General features: G+C 42.5%; 4 pseudogenes; all 4 read right to left on the reverse strand.

The window, feature by feature from the left end:
• Positions 1-1185: 1185 nt before the first annotated feature.
• Positions 1186-2815, reverse strand: LOC147631463 (wall-associated receptor kinase-like 20 pseudogene; annotated as a pseudogene).
• On the reverse strand, positions 2423-8146 carry LOC147631464 (wall-associated receptor kinase-like 20 pseudogene; annotated as a pseudogene).
• Positions 8147-8462: 316 nt separating this feature from the next.
• LOC147631465 (wall-associated receptor kinase-like 20 pseudogene) lies at positions 8463-14158 on the reverse strand (annotated as a pseudogene).
• Positions 14159-14474: 316 nt separating this feature from the next.
• Positions 14475-20198, reverse strand: LOC147631466 (wall-associated receptor kinase-like 20 pseudogene; annotated as a pseudogene).
• Between the last annotated feature and the right edge of the window lie 350 nt (positions 20199-20548).

Genomic DNA, 20548 nt, shown 5'->3' on the forward strand with positions numbered 1-20548 from the left:
ATCTTACTCTCCAACTCTCCCCCTTCTCTCTCTCTCTCTCTCTCTCTCTCTCTCTCTCTTATTTTTCCCAATTAAAATAAAACAAAATAAAACAAATTGTTTTTATTGAAAATAAAACAAAAAAACTTTTTTTTAACAAATTCTACTCTAGCCATCTCTCTCTCTCTCTCTCTCTCATATTTTCATTTTTCCATCCAAAACAAAACATAAAACATTAAAAAACCTAATTCTTCTCTCTCTCAAGTCCCACCGTTGGTTGTATATGCCCTAGTGGTTACATTCTACTGACGTTAATACCCTCTCTCTCTCCCCCCCCCCTCTCTCTCTCTCTCTCTCTCTCTTTCTATATATATCCCTTCTCTAATTTTCCCTCTAAATATGCTTTCAACTTTTACAGATGCAAGGGTAGGCGGGTTGGCACGTTTACAGCTGTGGGGGAGGCTGGCCTCACTCTGGAGTGGGGGAGCTGCCACTTGGCTGAGCCCTCGCTGAAAAAGAATGAAGCTGCGGGGGCACGTTTATAGATGCGGGGCATAGTCCCGGCCTCATGCTCTGTGTTTTGTTTTGTTTTGTTTTTTTTGTTTTTTTTTTTATGAAGAGTTGGTTATGCATAGCGCGGTACAAGGATACACAATCCAGGGAAAATGTGACACTTCAAATTTGAAGACACCCAATTTTATGATACTGACTGGAGCCTTTGATTATCCTTTCATGAGTGAGGCTGTTTACAGATCGGTTTACTACCCGCTCATGTCAAGAGCTCAACATCTGAAAGTTTACTAATTAAGATGGTTGCAAGTTTAAGCTCTTGTTATCAAGAGGGTATGATTGCGAGGTGAAAAGTGGCATAAACGCTTCTTGATTGCCAAGCCAAGGTCTGTCAGAGACTCTATCTACAAGAAACTGCTCTGCCAGCTTTGACCCCTTGATTGTTTGCAGCATCTCGACAACTTCGCTCATAGAGGGCCTTGAAGCACTGTCAGGGATCAGACATGCCACCGCAACCTTTAGACACAAGCACATGAGCCATCAGGGCACCTTGTACACTAGGTATATGTGGAAAAAGAGCTTCAAATCTATGCTTTATTAATTAACCTTGGGCCTGGGGCGATGCAACATGCTGGCCACCATCGGATGTTGATTACACATGGTTTATGGCATGCAATGGATGGATAGAACATATACTTTTTTTTTAATCACAAGCGTTCCTTGTTACACACCTGAGCAACACCCTCGATCACAGAAGTCCTCGTCATCAACGTGTGATGCCAATTGCTGGTCAAGAATCTCACTGACTCTCCCGGCCATGATCAGAAGAATCGAGGAGGAGACAATATTCTGCTCCCCTTGCGGCTTTGAAGTATCAATGGGCTTGTTCGAGGTTACAAGCTCCAGCAACACAACTCCAAAGCTGTAAACATCTGACTTTTCTGTGAGAACAAAGTTCTGGACGTAATCAGGATCCAGATAGCCTGGGGTGCCCTTCACCATGGTGGAAACATGGGTAGCATCAGGGTCCACGAGTAAGTTGGAGAGCCCAAAGTCAGCAACCTTGGCATTGAAATCATGGTCCAGAAGAATGTTGGCAGACTTGACATCTCTGTGAAAGATGGGAGGGGTTGCATGCACATGCAAGTATTTAAGAGCCTCAGCAGTTCGAATGGCAATGTTGAACCTCCTCTTCCAGTCGAGCTTGTCGGAGCTTCCCTGGCGAGCCTTGGCAAGATGCTCTTGAAGAGTTCCATTGGGTATGAATTCATACACAAGGAGGGGCTCCTCCAAGACAACACAGTAGCCTAAGAGCCTGACCAAGTTGCAGTGGTTAACCTGGGACAAGATAGAAATTTCATTCACAAATTGGTCAATGTCATCCCCTGATCCAGCATGCTTAGTCCTTTTGATTGCAACAACTATGCCATTATCCAAGATGCCTTTAAACACCATCCCAAAACCTCCTTGCCCAATCTCATTACTGGAAGAGAAGTCGTCTGTTGCTCTCTGCAGCTCCTCAGAAGTGAATACTTTGCATGTGTTGCGCCCGTCGTTGGCAGCCAGGAGGTTGCTCATTGCAGATTCTGTGTTATGTACACCACCTTTGCTGTTCATTGCAGTGTGATTCCCTTGGGCTTTTGCTTGATAGCAGCAAAAACAGAAAATTCCAAGGACTAATCCTACTACAATAATGACTGACGGTACCAACAAGCAAATAAGCAGCCACACAAAGCTGTCAGTAGTGATGAGGTCACTGAATCTAACTTACTTTGGTGGACGAAATGCACATAAGCTAGCAACGAAATGCACATAAGCTTGCTTGCTTAGCTAAATTTCCAGCTAGAAATTGAAGGCTTCAAGCCTACCTACAAGTGGGAAATGTCTTCCGGATGTTGGTGAAGTTTCACTAAGTCTTGCCCCTGATTCAAACTCAGTCATAAGCACAACGATCGAACCGCCACGAGATCATGAGAAGCAGCACGCTGGAGAAGTTACCTGAAAATGCTTCACTAGGTCCAACCTGCACTAGAATCTTCATGTTGTTGCCAGTAGCACAGTTATCTTTCAGTCCATCAATGAAGTAATAGTTTCCTTCTTCGAGTAGGCTGATGGGTATTTCTGGGTCTTTGTGCACGGAGATATTGGGCTGGCTCGGAACAGTACAAGTGTTAAAATCTCTAGGATTTACTCTGAGAACATTGTGCTCGTCCACAGCATACCTGAAAGCTATAGAAACAACCTCTTCGACTGTAAAGAAACAACCATACCAGAAACCCCTATCTTCCTCATAGCCTCAAAATCTTATATTCAATTTGCAATGGCTTCCTGCTCTCTTCTCGACACACATGGCATATCGACCCCATCAATCAGCAAGCATTCTAACAAACTCTTACCAATGGAAGAGCCTGCCGGTAGAAAGGAGACGACGTTTTTCTTGAGCTGGAGATATGTCTTGTAAAAGTCCGGTGTGTCAGCTTGCGGCTGCCAAGGTATCTCAATATGTATTAGTGGGATGGCAATAGAGCTGCTTGGAGGGAGGGAGACGGGGGCAATCCCAAGAGTATACACAAGGGTAGACTTTGGGGGAGGGCTTGAAAAGTCATGCACAACCAGTTTTGTGAGATCCCCGTCCCCATCGCGCAACGGATTCGGAGTGCTACCAGAAGCAGCACATCTTGCGCGGAGCAGGGTCCCACACTCGGGGTCTCGCCCACGGATATCCGGACAGGTGACTAATTCCTCGATTCTTCCAAAACCGAACTTGGAAAAACTTTCCTTGCCCGGAAAGCACAGGCGATTCCACCAGGATAACTTTTCTCTAACGTAGTCAAAAGCCTTAACTAACTGAGTTCATCTGACCGAACCCGTAAGTCCCATAGTCAGATCAGGGAAAAAGACTGTACTTGGATCATAGAGACCAACGCTTTTTTCCTCATTGAGAGGCACAGCCGTTGATTCTTTTTCCATAGAACAATTTTTGTCCGGAATTTACTTCATCTATCGAACTAACAGAATTTGGGTCTCGATTTACGGATCCATCAATCCAGCCTAACCCTATCCAGTCCCATGGGTTAGTCAACCGTCCAACCATTGTAGAGATAGGATCCAATTAGGAATTTGGTTAGGTTTTGTCCCGGGTACCAGGGAAAATAGTTTCCAGGCCCCCTAGCCGGAAGTTCATGCCAAACATAAAATTAGTCACACCACTTACACACCCAATATGAAATTACCTTTTTTTTCTGAGCATCAACTATCTTTAAAACAATCCTTTAATGAAACCATTGTGTCACTGATCACAATCCTCAAAATCTCTGGTTGAATCCTTATTTTCAATCATTCCTTCATCGGTGTACTTATGGCATCATTGGCAACCAGAACGCTCACCACCTATTCACTCAAGGGCCTTTTCGATAGTTCTTAGCTCATAGTAACCAGCAATATATTCACATAACAAAATGAAATCTCCGTGGAAGATCAGCAAGATCAACCAACAGATCCATATAAAAGAGTCATGGACTCATCCGTTTGAGGACCAGCAAGGTCAATCAACCAGATCCACACCCAAATTCAGAAAACAACTCTTACTCCTTGTTTCAATATCTTCCCTGACGTACTTGTGGGTATCTTCGATGACCCAGAGCCCGAGCACCGTATGGTCAGCACCCTCTAGGATCCTTCGTAGGTCACCTACTGCTTCACTCATAGGCCACTTCCTTGGTCCCTCATCCACCATACCGGAAGCTCACCATTTAAATCGAACCGAGACTGGTCAAGATCTCGACCGACCATGCTACGCGAGACGTCCTCCGTTGACTCTCCGTCAGCTGTAGCAACTTTATCAGTTAGGTCTCCATGACCTAACTTTATCAGTTAGGTCTCTTATTCACGCGTGGGTGCCCAAAACTTACTTAACAAAGGCTATGGGTGGCCAATATCTCATAATGTACAAAGCCATGTAAGACTTCAGTTAAAATTTCTGAAAAATTCAGAATGCTTAATTAGTCTATATCAATCAAGCCTATATTAAGCAACCATCGGGCATCGTAGCATGATACTCAGAGGAAAAAGTTATGCGCTGCTCTGTAACTTCGATGTGTGTATAGTGGTTTAGGGCATCTAGAGATTAGATTTTAAGATGTGCTCATAAGTGCAGTGCCAAGCTCATATTAGCCAAAAAAAATCGACTGTAGGTGTAGAAAAAAAAACTAGAGAATATATTATCCGAAATCAGATATTAATTCACAGTCATGAATCTGCCAAAGGTCATCATCCATTCATGCATCATAAGTCAAAATGAATAGTCTGAAGAATACGCAATATGGACAGAGAACAATATGGGTTTCAACCAAGTCATTAACCCATAATTTTGTAAAGAGCACAGAGATTCCCATTGACAGCCATCATGGGACTCAATAGTCTATATACCATTACTAGTATATCAGAGATAAATCCATACGAGTATATCAGAGGTAAATCCATACAAGTATATCAGAGTAAATCCATACGAGTTACTTGAGAGAAGGAACTCCCAGCTGATGCAAACACAAGAGACATGGCAAACAACCACTTCTCCTCTCATCTTCATTTTCCATTCAAAAACATTTTAAAACCCAATTCTACTGTTTCTTTCTCTCTACCTTCTCCTATCATTTTCCCTCGTCCTCTCTCTCAAGTCACTTAATCAATCTCCCTCCCTCCCTCCCTCCCTCTCTCTCTCTCTCACACTCTCTCTCTCTCTCTCTCTATTGTAAGTCTCTCTTCCTTTCTGTCTTCATAAGTCCAGATTCCTATTCGCACCTTACTTCAAGGAAGCCCGAGTCCATAAAAGGATTTGAAGGATTAGATGGAAGGAAGGCTTAGAGCAAGAATGAAAGAACAGATAGAACTAGGAAGTTCCAATGAGATTGATGAGGAAAGATCCGTAGAACTAGAAGGAAACACTGGCATTCCTACAATCCAGGTGAACAAGTTAGGGCAATATTTTGAAGGATATGAACTCAACGTAGCACTACCCCTAACTTTTGATGAACTTCAAGTCACCACCATCCTCCCCCACCCCCCTCTTAATTTTATTTTTCCCATTTGAAACTAAACTAATTTTAATCAGTACACACTCTCACTCTTTTTCCTATCTCCTCCTCCTCCTCGCGTTTTCTCTCGTCTCTCACTCTTTAATCGTTCTCTCTCTCTCTCTCTCTCTCTGTCTCTTATTTTTACCAATTAAACCAAAATAAAAAAAAATAAATTATTTTTATTTAAAACAAAATAAAAAACTTTTTTTTAACAAATTCTACTCTCGCTCTCTCTCTCTCTCTCTCTCTCTCTCTCTCTTCCCCTCCCTTCTCATCTCATTTTCATTTTTCCATTCCAAACAAAACAAAAAACATTAAAAAACCTAATTGTAATCAATCTCTCTTTCTCTCTCTCATTTTTCCTCTCGATAATCTTTCAACCTTTTTTTATAAAACTAATTCTACTCTCTTTTCCCCCTCTCATTTTTATTTTTCCCATTTAGAACTAAACAATAAACATTTTAAAGAACATATTTTAATCTTACTCTCCAACTCTCCCCCTTCTCTCTCTCTCTCTCTCTCTCTCTCTCTCTCTCTCTTATTTTTCCCAATTAAAATAAAACAAAATAAAACAAATTGTTTTTATTGAAAATAAAACAAAAAAACTTTTTTTTAACAAATTCTACTCTAGCCATCTCTCTCTCTCTCTCTCTCTCATATTTTCATTTTTCCATCCAAAACAAAACATAAAACATTAAAAAACCTAATTCTTCTCTCTCTCAAGTCCCACCGTTGGTTGTATATGCCCTAGTGGTTACATTCTACTGACGTTAATACCCTCTCTCTCTCCCCCCCCCTCTCTCTCTCTCTCTCTCTCTTTCTATATATATCCCTTCTCTAATTTTCCCTCTAAATATGCTTTCAACTTTTACAGATGCAAGGGTAGGCGGGTTGGCACGTTTACAGCTGTGGGGGAGGCTGGCCTCACTCTGGAGTGGGGGAGCTGCCACTTGGCTGAGCCCTCGCTGAAAAAGAATGAAGCTGCGGGGGCACGTTTATAGATGCGGGGCATACTCCCGGCCTCATGCTCTGTGTTTTGTTTTGTTTTGTTTTTTTTGTTTTTTTTTTATGAAGAGTTGGTTATGCATAGCGCGGTACAAGGATACACAATCCAGGGAAAATGTGACACTTCAAATTTGAAGACACCCAATTTTATGATACTGACTGGAGCCTTTGATTATCCTTTCATGAGTGAGGCTGTTTACAGATCGGTTTACTACCCGCTCATGTCAAGAGCTCAACATCTGAAAGTTTACTAATTAAGATGGTTGCAAGTTTAAGCTCTTGTTATCAAGAGGGTATGATTGCGAGGTGAAAAGTGGCATAAACGCTTCTTGATTGCCAAGCCAAGGTCTGTCAGAGACTCTATCTACAAGAAACTGCTCTGCCAGCTTTGACCCCTTGATTGTTTGCAGCATCTCGACAACTTCGCTCATAGAGGGCCTTGAAGCACTGTCAGGGATCAGACATGCCACCGCAACCTTTAGACACAAGCACATGAGCCATCAGGGCACCTTGTACACTAGGTATATGTGGAAAAAGAGCTTCAAATCTATGCTTTATTAATTAACCTTGGGCCTGGGGCGATGCAACATGCTGGCCACCATCGGATGTTGATTACACATGGTTTATGGCATGCAATGGATGGATAGAACATATACTTTTTTTTTAATCACAAGCGTTCCTTGTTACACACCTGAGCAACACCCTCGATCACAGAAGTCCTCGTCATCAACGTGTGATGCCAATTGCTGGTCAAGAATCTCACTGACTCTCCCGGCCATGATCAGAAGAATCGAGGAGGAGACAATATTCTGCTCCCCTTGCGGCTTTGAAGTATCAATGGGCTTGTTCGAGGTTACAAGCTCCAGCAACACAACTCCAAAGCTGTAAACATCTGACTTTTCTGTGAGAACAAAGTTCTGGACGTAATCAGGATCCAGATAGCCTGGGGTGCCCTTCACCATGGTGGAAACATGGGTAGCATCAGGGTCCACGAGTAAGTTGGAGAGCCCAAAGTCAGCAACCTTGGCATTGAAATCATGGTCCAGAAGAATGTTGGCAGACTTGACATCTCTGTGAAAGATGGGAGGGGTTGCATGCACATGCAAGTATTTAAGAGCCTCAGCAGTTCGAATGGCAATGTTGAACCTCCTCTTCCAGTCGAGCTTGTCGGAGCTTCCCTGGCGAGCCTTGGCAAGATGCTCTTGAAGAGTTCCATTGGGTATGAATTCATACACAAGGAGGGGCTCCTCCAAGACAACACAGTAGCCTAAGAGCCTGACCAAGTTGCAGTGGTTAACCTGGGACAAGATAGAAATTTCATTCACAAATTGGTCAATGTCATCCCCTGATCCAGCATGCTTAGTCCTTTTGATTGCAACAACTATGCCATTATCCAAGATGCCTTTAAACACCATCCCAAAACCTCCTTGCCCAATCTCATTACTGGAAGAGAAGTCGTCTGTTGCTCTCTGCAGCTCCTCAGAAGTGAATACTTTGCATGTGTTGCGCCCGTCGTTGGCAGCCAGGAGGTTGCTCATTGCAGATTCTGTGTTATGTACACCACCTTTGCTGTTCATTGCAGTGTGATTCCCTTGGGCTTTTGCTTGATAGCAGCAAAAATAGAAAATTCCAAGGACTAATCCTACTACAATAATGACTGACGGTACCAACAAGCAAATAAGCAGCCACACAAAGCTGTCAGTAGTGATGAGGTCACTGAATCTAACTTACTTTGGTGGACGAAATGCACATAAGCTAGCAACGAAATGCACATAAGCTTGCTTGCTTAGCTAAATTTCCAGCTAGAAATTGAAGGCTTCAAGCCTACCTACAAGTGGGAAATGTCTTCCGGATGTTGGTGAAGTTTCACTAAGTCTTGCCCCTGATTCAAACTCAGTCATAAGCACAACGATCGAACCGCCACGAGATCATGAGAAGCAGCACGCTGGAGAAGTTACCTGAAAATGCTTCACTAGGTCCAACCTGCACTAGAATCTTCATGTTGTTGCCAGTAGCACAGTTATCTTTCAGTCCATCAATGAAGTAATAGTTTCCTTCTTCGAGTAGACTGATGGGTATTTCTGGGTCTTTGTGCACGGAGATATTGGGCTGGCTCGGAACAGTACAAGTGTTAAAATCTCTAGGATTTACTCTGAGAACATTGTGCTCGTCCACAGCATACCTGAAAGCTATAGAAACAACCTCTTCGACTGTAAAGAAACAACCATACCAGAAACCCCTATCTTCCTCATAGCCTGGCTTCCTGCTCTCTTCTCGACACACATGGCATATCGACCCCATCAATCAGCAAGCATTCTAACAAACTCTTACCAATGGAAGAGCCTGCCGGTAGAAAGGAGACGACGTTTTTCTTGAGCTGGAGATATGTCTTGTAAAAGTCCGGTGTGTCAGCTTGCTGCTGCCAAGGTATCTCAATATGTATTAGTGGGATGGCAATAGAGCTGCTTGGAGGGAGGGAGACGGGGGCAATCCCAAGAGTATACACAAGGGTAGACTTTGGGGGAGGGCTTGAAAAGTCATGCACAACCAGTTTTGTGAGATCCCCGTCCCCATCGCGCAACGGATTCGGAGTGCTACCAGAAGCAGCACATCTTGCGCGGAGCAGGGTCCCACACTCGGGGTCTCGCCCACGGATATCCGGACAGGTGACTAATTCCTCGATTCTTCCAAAACCGAACTTGGAAAAACTTTCCTTGCCCGGAAAGCACAGGCGATTCCACCAGGATAACTTTTCTCTAACGTAGTCAAAAGCCTTAACTAACTGAGTTCATTTGACCGAACCCGTAAGTCCCATAGTCAGATCAGGGAAAAAGACTGTACTTGGATCATAGAGACCAACGCTTTTTTCCTCATTGAGAGACACAGCCGTTGATTCTTTTTCCATAGAACAATTTTTGTCCGGAATTTACTTCATCTATCGAACTAACAGAATTTGGGTCTCGATTTACGGATCCATCAATCCAGCCTAACCCTATCCAGTCCCATGGGTTAGTCAACCGTCCAACCATTGTAGAGATAGGATCCAATTAGGAATTTGGTTAGGTTTTGTCCCGGGTACCAGGGAAAATAGTTTCCAGGCCCCCTAGCCGGAAGTTCATGCCAAACATAAAATTAGTCACACCACTTACACACCCAATATGAAATTACCTTTTTTTTCTGAGCATCAACTATCTTTAAAACAATCCTTTAATGAAACCATTGTGTCACTGATCACAATCCTCAAAATCTCTGGTTGAATCCTTATTTTCAATCATTCCTTCATCGGTGTACTTATGGCATCATTGGCAACCAGAACGCTCACCACCTATTCACTCAAGGGCCTTTTCGATAGTTCTTAGCTCATAGTAACCAGCAATATATTCACATAACAAAATGAAATCTCCGTGGAAGATCAGCAAGATCAACCAACAGATCCATATAAAAGAGTCATGGACTCATCCGTTTGAGGACCAGCAAGGTCAATCAACCAGATCCACACCCAAATTCAGAAAACAACTCTTACTCCTTGTTTCAATATCTTCCCTGACGTACTTGTGGGTATCTTCGATGACCCAGAGCCCGAGCACCGTATGGTCAGCACCCTCTAGGATCCTTCGTAGGTCACCTACTGCTTCACTCATAGGCCGCTTCCTTGGTCCCTCATCCACCATACCGGAAGCTCACCATTTAAATCGAACCGAGACTGGTCAAGATCTCGACCGACCATGCTACGCGAGACGTCCTCCGTTGACTCTCCGTCAGCTGTAGCAACTTTATCAGTTAGGTCTCCATGACCTAACTTTATCAGTTAGGTCTCTTATTCACGCGTGGGTGCCCAAAACTTACTTAACAAAGGCTATGGGTGGCCAATATCTCATAATGTACAAAGCCATGTAAGACTTCAGTTAAAATTTCTGAAAAATTCAGAATGCTTAATTAGTCTATATCAATCAAGCCTATATTAAGCAACCATCGGGCATCGTAGCATGATACTCAGAGGAAAAAGTTATGCGCTGCTCTGTAACTTCGATGTGTGTATAGTGGTTTAGGGCATCTAGAGATTAGATTTTAAGATGTGCTCATAAGTGCAGTGCCAAGCTCATATTAGCCAAAAAAAAATCGACTGTAGGTGTAGAAAAAAAAACTAGAGAATATATTATCCGAAATCAGATATTAATTCACAGTCATGAATCTGCCAAAGGTCATCATCCATTCATGCATCATAAGTCAAAATGAATAGTCTGAAGAATACGTAATATGGACAGAGAACAATATGGGTTTCAACCAAGTCATTAACCCATAATTTTGTAAAGAGCAAAGAGATTCCCATTGACAGCCATCATGGGACTCAATAGTCTATATACCATTACTAGTATATCAGAGATAAATCCATACGAGTATATCAGAGGTAAATCCATACAAGTATATCAGAGTAAATCCATACGAGTTACTTGAGAGAAAGAACTCCCAGCTGATGCAAACACAAGAGACATGGCAAACAACCACTTCTCCTCTCATCTTCATTTTCCATTCAAAAACATTTTAAAACCCAATTCTACTCTTTCTTTCTCTCTACCTTCTCCTATCATTTTCCCTCGTCCTCTCTCTCAAGTCACTTAATCAATCTCCCTCCCTCCCTCCCTCCCTCTCTCTCTCTCTCACACTCTCTCTCTCTCTCTCTCTATTGTAAGTCTCTCTTCCTTTCTGTCTTCATAAGTCCAGATTCCTATTCGCACCTTACTTCAAGGAAGCCCGAGTCCATAAAAGGATTTGAAGGATTAGATGGAAGGAAGGCTTAGAGCAAGAATGAAAGAACAGATAGAACTAGGAAGTTCCAATGAGATTAATGAGGAAAGATCCGTAGAACTAGAAGGAAACACTGGCATTCCTACAATCCAGGTGAACAAGTTAGGGCAATATTTTGAAGGATATGAACTCAACGTAGCACTACCCCTAACTTTTGATGAACTTCAAGTCACCACCATCCTCCCCCACCCCCCTCTTAATTTTATTTTTCCCATTTGAAACTAAACTAATTTTAATCAGTACACACTCTCACTCTTTTTCCTATCTCCTCCTCCTCCTCGCGTTTTCTCTCGTCTCTCACTCTTTAATCGTTCTCTCTCTCTCTCTCTCTCTCTCTCTCTCTCTCTCTCTTATTTTTACCAATTAAACCAAAATAAAAAAAATAAATTATTTTTATTTAAAACAAAATAAAAAACTTTTTTTTAACAAATTCTACTCTCGCTCTCTCTCTCTCTCTCTCTCTCTCTCTCTCTCTTCCCCTCCCTTCTCATCTCATTTTCATTTTTCCATTCCAAACAAAACAAAAAACATTAAAAAACCTAATTGTAATCAATCTCTCTTTCTCTCTCTCATTTTTCCTCTCGATAATCTTTCAACCTTTTTTTATAAAACTAATTCTACTCTCTTTTCCCCCTCTCATTTTTATTTTTCCCATTTAGAACTAAACAATAAACATTTTAAAGAACATATTTTAATCTTACTCTCCAACTCTCCCCCTTCTCTCTCTCTCTCTCTCTCTCTTATTTTTCCCAATTAAAATAAAACAAAATAAAACAAATTGTTTTTATTGAAAATAAAACAAAAAAACTTTTTTTTAACAAATTCTACTCTAGCCATCTCTCTCTCTCTCTCTCTCTCGTATTTTCATTTTTCCATCCAAAACAAAACATAAAACATTAAAAAACCTAATTCTTCTCTCTCTCAAGTCCCACCGTTGGTTGTATATGCCCTAGTGGTTACATTCTACTGACGTTAATACCCTCTCTCTCTCCCCCCCCCTCTCTCTCTCTCTCTCTCTCTTTCTATATATATCCCTTCTCTAATTTTCCCTCTAAATATGCTTTCAACTTTTACAGATGCAAGGGTAGGCGGGTTGGCACGTTTACAGCTGTGGGGGAGGCTGGCCTCACTCTGGAGTGGGGGAGCTGCCACTTGGCTGAGCCCTCGCTGAAAAAGAATGAAGCTGCGGGGGCACGTTTATAGATGCGGGGCATACTCCCGGCCTCATGCTCTGTGTTTTGTTTTGTTTTGTTTTTTTTGTTTTTTTTTATGAAGAGTTGGTTATGCATAGCGCGGTACAAGGATACACAATCCAGGGAAAATGTGACACTTCAAATTTGAAGACACCCAATTTTATGATACTGACTGGAGCCTTTGATTATCCTTTCATGAGTGAGGCTGTTTACAGATCGGTTTACTACCCGCTCATGTCAAGAGCTCAACATCTGAAAGTTTACTAATTAAGATGGTTGCAAGTTTAAGCTCTTGTTATCAAGAGGGTATGATTGCGAGGTGAAAAGTGGCATAAACGCTTCTTGATTGCCAAGCCAAGGTCTGTCAGAGACTCTATCTACAAGAAACTGCTCTGCCAGCTTTGACCCCTTGATTGTTTGCAGCATCTCGACAACTTCGCTCATAGAGGGCCTTGAAGCACTGTCAGGGATCAGACATGCCACCGCAACCTTTAGACACAAGCACATGAGCCATCAGGGCACCTTGTACACTAGGTATATGTGGAAAAAGAGCTTCAAATCTATGCTTTATTAATTAACCTTGGGCCTGGGGCGATGCAACATGCTGGCCACCATCGGATGTTGATTACACATGGTTTATGGCATGCAATGGATGGATAGAACATATACTTTTTTTTTAATCACAAGCGTTCCTTGTTACACACCTGAGCAACACCCTCGATCACAGAAGTCCTCGTCATCAACGTGTGATGCCAATTGCTGGTCAAGAATCTCACTGACTCTCCCGGCCATGATCAGAAGAATCGAGGAGGAGACAATATTCTGCTCCCCTTGCGGCTTTGAAGTATCAATGGGCTTGTTCGAGGTTACAAGCTCCAGCAACACAACTCCAAAGCTGTAAACATCTGACTTTTCTGTGAGAACAAAGTTCTGGACGTAATCAGGATCCAGATAGCCTGGGGTGCCCTTCACCATGGTGGAAACATGGGTAGCATCAGGGTCCACGAGTAAGTTGGAGAGCCCAAAGTTAGCAACCTTGGCATTGAAATCATGGTCCAGAAGAATGTTGGCAGACTTGACATCTCTGTGAAAGATGGGAGGGGTTGCATGCACATGCAAGTATTTAAGAGCCTCAGCAGTTTGAATGGCAATGTTGAACCTCCTCTTCCAGTCGAGCTTGTCGGAGCTTCCCTGGCGAGCCTTGGCAAGATGCTCTTGAAGAGTTCCATTGGGTATGAATTCATACACAAGGAGGGGCTCCTCCAAGACAACACAGTAGCCTAAGAGCCTGACCAAGTTGCAGTGGTTAACCTGGGACAAGATAGAAATTTCATTCACAAATTGGTCAATGTCATCCCCTGATCCAGCATGCTTAGTCCTTTTGATTGCAACAACTATGCCATTATCCAAGATGCCTTTAAACACCATCCCAAAACCTCCTTGCCCAATCTCATTACTGGAAGAGAAGTCATCTGTTGCTCTCTGCAGCTCCTCAGAAGTGAATACTTTGCATGTGTTGCGCCCGTCGTTGGCAGCCAGGAGGTTGCTCATTGCAGATTCTGTGTTATGTACACCACCTTTGCTGTTCATTGCAGTGTGATTCCCTTGGGCTTTTGCTTGATAGCAGCAAAAACAAAAAATTCCAAGGACTAATCCTACTACAATAATGACTGACGGTACCAACAAGCAAATAAGCAGCCACACAAAGCTGTCAGTAGTGATGAGGTCACTGAATCTAACTTACTTTGGTGGACGAAATGCACATAAGCTAGCAACGAAATGCACATAAGCTTGCTTGCTTAGCTAAATTTCCAGCTAGAAATTGAAGGCTTCAAGCCTACCTACAAGTGGGAAATGTCTTCCGGATGTTGGTGAAGTTTCACTAAGTCTTGCCCCTGATTCAAACTCAATCATAAGCACAACGATCGAACCGCCACGAGATCATGAGAAGCAGCACGCTGGAGAAGTTACCTGAAAATGCTTCACTAGGTCCAACCTGCACTAGAATCTTCATGTTGTTGCCAGTAGCACAGTTATCTTTCAGTCCATCAATGAAGTAATAGTTTCCTTCTTCGAGTAGACTGATGGGTATTTCTGGGTCTTTGTGCACGGAGATATTGGGCTGGCTCGGAACAGTACAAGTGTTAAAATCTCTAGGATTTACTCTGAGAACATTGTGCTCGTCCACAGCATACCTGAAAGCTATAGAAACAACCTCTTCGACTGTAAAGAAACAACCATACCAGAAACCCCTATCTTCCTCATAGCCTCAAAATCTTATATTCAATTTGCAATGGCTTCCTGCTCTCTTCTCGACACACATGGCATATCGACCCCATCAATCAGCAAGCATTCTAACAAACTCTTACCAATGGAAGAGCCTGCCGCCGGTAGAAAGGAGACGACATTTTTCTTGAGCTGGAGATATGTCTTGTAAAAGTCCGGTGTGTCAGCTTGCGGCTGCCAAGGTATCTCAATATGTATTAGTGGGATGGCAATAGAGCTGCTTGGAGGGAGGGAGACGGGGGCAATCCCAAGAGTATACACAAGGGTAGACTTTGGGGGAGGGCTTGAAAAGTCATGCACAACCAGTTTTGTGAGATCCCCGTCCCCATCGCGCAACGGATTCGGAGTGCTACCAGAAGCAGCACATCTTGCGCGGAGCAGGGTCCCACACTCGGGGTCTCGCCCACGGATATCCGGACAGGTGACTAATTCCTCGATTCTTCCAAAACCGAACTTGGAAAAACTTTCCTTGCCCGGAAAGCACAGGCGATTCCACCAGGATAACTTTTCTCTAACGTAGTCAAAAGCCTTAACTAACTGAGTTCATCTGACCGAACCCGTAAGTCCCATAGTCAGATCAGGGAAAAAGACTGTACTTGGATCATAGAGACCAACGCTTTTTTCCTCATTGAGAGGCACAGCCGTTGATTCTTTTTCCATAGAACAATTTTTGTCCGGAATTTACTTCATCTATCGAACTAACAGAATTTGGGTCTCGATTTACGGATCCATCAATCCAGCCTAACCCTATCCAGTCCCATGGGTTAGTCAACCGTCCAACCATTGTAGAGATAGGATCCAATTAGGAATTTGGTTAGGTTTTGTCCCGGGTACCAGGGAAAATAGTTTCCAGGCCCCCTAGCCGGAAGTTCATGCCAAACATAAAATTAGTCACACCACTTACACACCCAATATGAAATTACTTTTTTTTTCTGAGCATCAACTATCTTTAAAACAATCCTTTAATGAAACCATTGTGTCACTGATCACAATCCTCAAAATCTCTGGTTGAATCCTTATTTTCAATCATTCCTTCATCGGTGTACTTATGGCATCATTGGCAACCAGAACGCTCACCACCTATTCACTCAAGGGCCTTTTCGATAGTTCTTAGCTCATAGTAACCAGCAATATATTCACATAACAAAATGAAATCTCCGTGGAAGATCAGCAAGATCAACCAATAGATCCATATAAAAGAGTCATGGACTCATCCGTTTGAGGACCAGCAAGGTCAATCAACCAGATCCACACCCAAATTCAGAAAACAACTCTTACTCCTTGTTTCAATATCTTCCCTGACGTACTTGTGGGTATCTTCGATGACCCAAAGCCCGAGCACCGTATGGTCAGCACCCTCTAGGATCCTTCGTAGGTCACCTACTGCTTCACTCATAGGCCGCTTCCTTGGTCCCTCATCCACCATACCGGAAGCTCACCATTTAAATCGAACCGAGACTGGTCAAGATCTCGACCGACCATGCTACGCGAGACGTCCTCCGTTGACTCTCCGTCAGCTGTAGCAACTTTATCAGTTAGGTCTCCATGACCTAACTTTATCAGTTAGGTCTCTTATTCACGCGTGGGTGCCCAAAACTTACTTAACAAAGGCTATGGGTGGCCAATATCTCATAATGTACAAAGCCATGTAAGACTTCAGTTAAAATTTCTGAAAAATTCAGAATGCTTAATTAGTCTATATCAATCAAGCCTATATTAAGCAACCATCGGGCATCGTAGCATAATACTCAGAGGAAAAAGTTATGCGCTGCTCTGTAACTTCGATGTGTGTATAGTGGTTTAGGGCATCTAGAGATTAGATTTTAAGATGTGCTCATAAGTGCAGTGCCAAGCTCATATTAGCCAAAAAAAATCAACTCTAGGTGTAGAAAAAAAAACTAGAGAATATATTATCCGAAATCAAATATTAATTCACAGTCATGAATCTGCCAAAGGTCATCATTCATTCATGCATCATAAGTCAAAATGAATAGTCTGAAGAATACGCAATATGGACAGAGAACAATATGGGTTTCAACCAAGTCATTAACCCATAATTTTGTAAAGAGCAAAGAGATTCCCATTGACAGCCATCATGGGACTCAATAGTCTATATACCATTACTAGTATATCAGAGGTAAATCCATACGAGTATATCAGAGGTAAATCCATACAAGTATATCAGAGTAAATCCATACGAGTTACTTGAGAGAAAGAACTCCCAGCTGATGCAAACACAAGAGACATGGCAAACAACCACTTCTCCTCTCATCTTCATTTTCCATTCAAAAACATTTTAAAACCCAATTCTACTCTTTCTTTCTCTCTACCTTCTCCTATCATTTTCCCTCGTCCTCTCTCTCAAGTCACTTAATCAATCTCCCTCCCTCCCGCCCTCCCTCTCTCTCTCTCTCACACTCTCTCTCTCTCTCTCTATTGTAAGTCTCTCTTCCTTTCTGTCTTCATAAGTCCAGATTCCTATTCGCACCTTACTTCAAGGAAGCCCGAGTCCATAAAAGGATTTGAAGGATTAGATGGAAGGAAGGCTTAGAGCAAGAATGAAAGAACAGATAGAACTAGGAAGTTCCAATGAGATTGATGAGGAAAGATTCGTAGAACTAGAAGGAAACACTGGCATTCCTACAATCCAGGTGAACAAGTTAGGGCAATATTTTGAAGGATATGAACTCAACGTAGCACTACCCCTAACTTTTGATGAACTTCAAGTCACCACCATCCTCCCCCATCCCCCTCTTAATTTTATTTTTCCCATTTGAAACTAAACTAATTTTAATCAGTACACACTCTCACTCTTTTTCCTATCTCCTCCTCCTCCTCGCGTTTTCTCTCGTCTCTCACTCTTTAATCGTTCTCTCTCTCTCTCTCTCTCTCTCTCTCTCTCTTATTTTTACCAATTAAACCAAAATAAAAAAAATAAATTATTTTTATTTAAAACAAAATAAAAAACTTTTTTTAACAAATTCTACTCTCGCTCTCTCTCTCTCTCTCTCTCTCTCTCTCTTCCCCTCCCTTCTCATCTCATTTTCATTTTTCCATTCCAAACAAAACAAAAAACATTAAAAAACCTAATTGTAATCAATCTCTCTTTCTCTCTCTCATTTTTCCTCTCGATAATCTTTCAACCTTTTTTTATAAAACTAATTCTACTCTCTTTTCCCCCTCTCATTTTTATTTTTCCCATTTAGAACTAAACAATAAACATTTTAAAGAACATATTTTAATCTTACTCTCCAACTCTCCCCCTTCTCTCTCTCTCTCTCTCTCTCTCTCTCTCTCTCTTATTTTTCCCAATTAAAATAAAACAAAATAAAACAAATTGTTTTTATTGAAAATAAAACAAAAAAACTTTTTTTTAACAAATTCTACTCTAGCCATCTCTCTCTCTCTCTCTCTCTCATATTTTCATTTTTCCATCCAAAACAAAACATAAAACATTAAAAAACCTAATTCTTCTCTCTCTCAAGTCCCACCGTTGGTTGTATATGCCCTAGTGGTTACATTCTACTGACGTTAATACCCTCTCTCTCTCCCCCCCCCCTCTCTCTCTCTCTCTCTCTCTTTCTATATATATCCCTTCTCTAATTTTCCCTCTAAATATGCTTTCAACTTTTACAGATGCAAGGGTAGGCGGGTTGGCACGTTTACAGCTGTGGGGGAGGCTGGCCTCACTCTGGAGTGGGGGAGCTGCCACTTGGCTGAGCCCTCGCTGAAAAAGAATGAAGCTGCGGGGGCACGTTTATAGATGCGGGGCATACTCCCGGCCTCATGCTCTGTGTTTTGTTTTGTTTTGTTTTTTTTGTTTTTTTTTTATGAAGAGTTGGTTATGCATAGCGCGGTACAAGGATACACAATCCAGGGAAAATGTGACACTTCAAATTTGAAGACACCCAATTTTATGATACTGACTGGAGCCTTTGATTATCCTTTCATGAGTGAGGCTGTTTACAGATCGGTTTACTACCCGCTCATGTCAAGAGCTCAACATCTGAAAGTTTACTAATTAAGATGGTTGCAAGTTTAAGCTCTTGTTATCAAGAGGGTATGATTGCGAGGTGAAAAGTGGCATAAACGCTTCTTGATTGCCAAGCCAAGGTCTGTCAGAGACTCTATCTACAAGAAACTGCTCTGCCAGCTTTGACCCCTTGATTGTTTGCAGCATCTCGACAACTTCGCTCATAGAGGGCCTTGAAGCACTGTCAGGGATCAGACATGCCACCGCAACCTTTAGACACAAGCACATGAGCCATCAGGGCACCTTGTACACTAGGTATATGTGGAAAAAGAGCTTCAAATCTATGCTTTATTAATTAACCTTGGGCCTGGGGCGATGCAACATGCTGGCCACCATCGGATGTTGATTACACATGGTTTATGGCATGCAATGGATGGATAGAACATATACTTTTTTTTTAATCACAAGCGTTCCTTGTTACACACCTGAGCAACACCCTCGATCACAGAAGTCCTCGTCATCAACGTGTGATGCCAATTGCTGGTCAAGAATCTCACTGACTCTCCCGGCCATGATCAGAAGAATCGAGGAGGAGACAATATTCTGCTCCCCTTGCGGCTTTGAAGTATCAATGGGCTTGTTCGAGGTTACAAGCTCCAGCAACACAACTCCAAAGCTGTAAACATCTGACTTTTCTGTGAGAACAAAGTTCTGGACGTAATCAGGATCCAGATAGCCTGGGGTGCCCTTCACCATGGTGGAAACATGGGTAGCATCAGGGTCCACGAGTAAGTTGGAGAGCCCAAAGTTAGCAACCTTGGCATTGAAATCATGGTCCAGAAGAATGTTGGCAGACTTGACATCTCTGTGAAAGATGGGAGGGGTTGCATGCACATGCAAGTATTTAAGAGCCTCAACAGTTTGAATGGCAATGTTGAACCTCCTCTTCCAGTCGAGCTTGTCGGAGCTTCCCTGGCGAGCCTTGGCAAGATGCTCTTGAAGAGTTCCATTGGGTATGAATTCATACACAAGGAGGGGCTCCTCCAAGACAACACAGTAGCCTAAGAGCCTGACCAAGTTGCAGTGGTTAACCTGGGACAAGATAGAAATTTCATTCACAAATTGGTCAATGTCATCCCCTGATCCAGCATGCTTAGTCCTTTTGATTGCAACAACTATGCCATTATCCAAGATGCCTTTAAACACCATCCCAAAACCTCCTTGCCCAATCTCATTACTGGAAGAGAAGTCGTCTGTTGCTCTCTGCAGCTCCTCAGAAGTGAATACTTTGCATGTGTTGCGCCCGTCGTTGGCAGCCAGGAGGTTGCTCATTGCAGATTCTGTGTTATGTACAACACCTTTGCTGTTCATTGCAGTGTGATTCCCTTGGGCTTTTGCTTGATAGCAGCAAAAACAGAAAATTCCAAGGACTAATCCTACTACAATAATGACTGACGGTACCAACAAGCAAATAAGCAGCCACACAAAGCTGTCAGTAGTGATGAGGTCACTGAATCTAACTTACTTTGGTGGACGAAATGCACATAAGCTAGCAACGAAATGCACATAAGCTTGCTTGCTTAGCTAAATTTCCAGCTAGAAATTGAAGGCTTCAAGCCTACCTACAAGTGGGAAATGTCTTCCGGATGTTGGTGAAGTTTCACTAAACTCAGTCATAAGCACAACGATCGAACCGCCACGAGATCATGAGAAGCAGCACG

The sequence above is a fragment of the Cibotium barometz genome, chromosome 15, assembly GCF_041138505.1.
Source record: "Cibotium barometz isolate CiBa-2024 chromosome 15, ASM4113850v1, whole genome shotgun sequence".
Taxonomy (NCBI): Eukaryota; Viridiplantae; Streptophyta; class Polypodiopsida; order Cyatheales; family Cibotiaceae; genus Cibotium; species Cibotium barometz.